Raw genomic sequence first — 4,350 nt, 5'->3', positions numbered from 1 at the left:
TGAACTTCAGCATTATTTTGGTTTTGTTGGCATTTACTTTTGCTTTCTGTAAATAAAAGTTCCTCTTTGGATTTGTCTGCCAGCTTACCTGTATATGATGTTCTCCTTGTGGATAATGATGAGCTGTGAATCTACAGTGACCACTGGCCAGAGGGTAGCACTGACGCAGAGGATGTTCAGATAGAATGTATTTATGGACACATTAAGTTTGTGGTGTGGTGGTTGCACTGCAAACTAGGGTGAGATAATGGTGTGTGTGTGTGTGTGTGTGTGAGAGAGAGATGTGCTGTGGGCAGCTTTGTTTCAAGGATGCTGTACGATGATGTTGCTGGTGAGAAATAAAGCCGGATTGCCAATGCCTGTCCGGATACAGCACCCTATCAAAGTTGACGCAAGTGCAAGGGATGCTGGTCTTTTAGCAGATATCTGCTGAGTGACAAGTTATTTTGGGAACAGCACAGGATATGAAATCGGACATGGCAGATGTCATAGAGGCTGGGTAGGTATTTAATATGGCGGCTTTGGTTATAGCAAGAGAACTCACTAAGCATCGTAGCTTAAAGCTCTCCAAAAAATTCAACGCAACTCGGACTTTTTTTTTTGTATTCATTTTGTGGGATGTGGGCATTGCTGGCTGGCCAGCATTTCTTGCCCATCCCTAGTTGCCCTTGAGAAGTTGGTGGTGAGTTGCCTTCTTGAACCGCTGCATTCCTCCTGCTGTGGGTTAACCCACAATGCTGTTAGAGAGGCAATTCCAGGATTTTAACCCAGCGACAGTGAAGGAACGGCGATATATTTCCAAGTCAGGATGGTGAGTGACTTGGAGGGGAACTTGGAGGTGGTAGTGTTCCCATATGTCTGCTGCCCTTGTCCTTCTAGACGGAAGTGATCATGGGTTTGGAAGGTGCTGTCTGAGGATCTTTGATGAATTTCTGCAGTGCATCTTGTAGATAGTACACACTGCTGCTATGGAGCGTCGGTGGTGGAGGGAGTGAATGCTTGTGGATGTGGTGCCAATTAAGTGGGCTGCTTTGTCCTGGATGGTGTCAAGCTTCCTGAGTGTTGTTGGGGCTGCACTCATCCAGGCAAGCGGAGAGTATTCCATCACACTCCTGACTTGTACCTTGTAGATGATGAACAGGCTTTGAAGAGTCAGGAAATGAGGTGCTCACTACAGTATTCCCAGCTTCTGGCCTGCTCTTGTAGCCACTGTCGGGTGGAACTTGGGCGCAATGTTGGTGTAATGTTAATATCAATGAACTACTAATCATGAGGCCCACACAAATGCTCTGGGGATCTGTATTCAAATCCCTTCATGGCAGTTGATGGAATTTAAATTCAGGTTAATTAATCTGGAAGTAAACAGGTAGTCTCTCAATAATCCTGAATCAATTGTTTAAAAAAATGCATTTGGTTCACTAATGTCCTTTAGAGAAGGAAAACTCCTTACCTGGTCTGACCTAAGTTTGACTCTAGACCCACAGCAAATTGTGATAGACCCCTCAAATGGGGCAAGCCACTGAGTTTGAGGCCAGGAAGGGGTAATTGCTGGCCTTGCCGATGACACCCACATCCCATGGAAAGAATAAAAATAGTTGACGCCATCCCTCACAGTGAAGGCTGTTTTGTCATGATGGGTGAGGTTATACAGTAGGATCTGTTAGGTTACCATCATGTCGTGTCCTGGTAGGTTCCTCCAGGGAAGCCAATGCAGGGAAAGTATTATTTGAGCACTCTAAAAGTCTGTTGTAATGCATGTTATGTGACAGTGTGGTATTCATTGCATGCATGGTGATGTGAGATATGTCATCAGTGAACAGCCTTTGGTTTGGTGACTAAACAGCAGCTTACAGAGTGGACTGCTGAAGATGAAGTTACCTGGACTGTTGCCAGGATTCCAGGCATTAACCTGCATTATTCTCTGGGTATACGCCAATTAAATTTTGATGGAATGGAATCTGTTTCTGTCCTAATACATCTCAGAGTTGACATGAAGCATGCACAATGTAATACGCATGCAATTAATGGCATCCTACGCTAGTGCGAATCCTGCAATGCTACCAAAGCTACATGTGCAAGAGAAACTCTGGCACAAGAGTAGGAAATGTAACCAGCTCATAAGGAATACAGAGTCTCAGTGATCTCCCTTGTGCAACAGTGTGCAGTAATTTAGGAGATTTTGGAAATATTTGAGCTCTAGTCCAGAGGGAGCCAGGCACATAGATGTTCATGGTCACAGTCAAAATCACAGTCCCTGGCGATGTTGTCCTTGCCCTACTCAAACGTTGCAGTTGTGGCTACAACAATGACAGATTTCAGTGAGGGCCATAAAAGAGAAGGTGTCTCAAACATCTGAGCAATGGATGAAACTGTCAAATGCCATTCCTTTGCAGTAAAACCACCAGTGGAATTCTCCGCTAGCAGGATGCTGCAGTCAACTCAAAAAATACCTGCATCATAACTCAACAAGTTGGTATATGAGCTTTAGTGCAGGTGTAAAATCAGTTCCATTCAACATTAGCTGTGAATCTGTTATTGGACACCATTTACTAAATACCCCTGTCTGATATAAGAAATGACAACTACCAGTAGTGGTCACAGTGTAATTCGTTTGCACATGCTAGAAGCTATATTTATTCGTGCACAGAATTCTGCACATCGAAGCAAAATGAATATTTCCATACATTACATCTTTTGCTGCTTCCTCTATTATTGCCACGACAACCATCTTCTCATTCTGCATATATTGTTACACACTTTCCCTAAATTTGGTTTTCTTGCATTCCATTCCTGATGAATGTGAGACCAAAAGCTTCTATGTTATGTCTCTTTTTTAGCAATATTTAATTATTGTTCCATCAAGCAAATAATGATGTCAGTTTTTCTTAAAAGTATGTATATATTAAATATAAATGACTTTTCAACCCAAAGGATTCAACATATTTTTGAAGATACTCTGTGATGATGTACTTGTTTATCAATAATAACACTGATTTTAATCCAGATGGTTGCAATTCAAGAGGCAGGCCTCCCTCTCCACTATATGGACTGTTTATGCTTGTTACTTATAAACCTACTGTTCTGAAGAATCCTGAGCTCTGGTAGCCTTGTGAGATCATGGTTTGGGCCATGGTGGTCACCTCTGCTCTAGAGATCTCCCACCTGATGTGCCTCGGAATCCTACATGGCATGGCAGTCATTGTTCAATTGCTGCAGGGAAAGACAACATTGCTATTAAGCTTGTTCCCTGGTCTCTGTTTTATCTGGACCTTCTTCTCAGCCTGCTGAGCTTTCCATTTCTCTCCATCTCTTCCAATGTCCCTGCAAGCAGATAGACTCCAGAAGTCATAGCTGTCAGCAACTGACTCTCAGTTGTTAAAGTCAATGTCCACCATCTTCATATCTTGTTTGCATATCATTTATCCATGTGAAAGGGTTTAAGGCATTCATCAGATTGTGGCTCAGTCACCAGTTCAGAAGGGCTTACATTTATAACCGTCATCCATTGAATGAGCTTCGACGAACCATCACAGGTGTTGTTGGCTTGGTAATATCTAAGACCACAGAACTGGTGACCTTGCCCTGCCAAAGATGTCAAGGATGTATCTGAGACAGAAAAGTTGGAAGTTGTTTGGCCTTCTCTCCTACTTAGCATAGGCCGTCCAGGTCTCACCATTGTAGAGGAGTGGAGTGAGCACACATGCATGGTGGACTTCCAACTTAGTGCTCTCAATTAGGTTGTTGTTGTTCCACTCTCGCTTATTCAGCTTGGACATAACGACTATAGCTTTTGCGATGTGAATTGATGTCAGTGTCAAGTGACAGATTGCTGATGATTGTGGAGCCTGGATGTGTGAAGCTATCAACAACCAACAAGTGTCGATTAATGGCAGCATGGCATCATGACATTTATCTTCTTGGCTCTGATGATCAAATCAAATACTTTATAGGCTTGAAAGAGTCTATCCATTTGATGCTGATAGTGTTCCATGTTGAATAAGGTAGTTTAACTAGAAGGGTTGACTCAGAAGCTTTGAAATAGCTGTGCCCACTGATATATATTTGACTTGGAGGAACTAGTCAGTTCGAAGCTAATCAGTTTCGTTGTTAGTTGTTTGTCAGCTCTACAGTCTACAGCCATACAGCATAGATTTAGTTTCTTTCTTGCAGGTGATAACAATGCCTCTTATCTTGTGATAATGGAGTTAACCAGTAGTTAATGTAATCTGTTATATTACTATTGTGTAATAAACTACTTCTTGTTACATGCCTCTTCCGCCAAAGGCTTATCAGTGGTTAATTCTTAACTACTTAACATTAGAAAGCCTAGTAAGACTTACATAGCAGAAA

This window comes from Rhincodon typus, chromosome 15, assembly GCF_021869965.1.
Source record: "Rhincodon typus isolate 14 chromosome 15, sRhiTyp1.1, whole genome shotgun sequence".
NCBI lineage: Eukaryota > Metazoa > Chordata > Chondrichthyes > Orectolobiformes > Rhincodontidae > Rhincodon > Rhincodon typus.
This window is presented reverse-complemented; position numbering follows the sequence as displayed.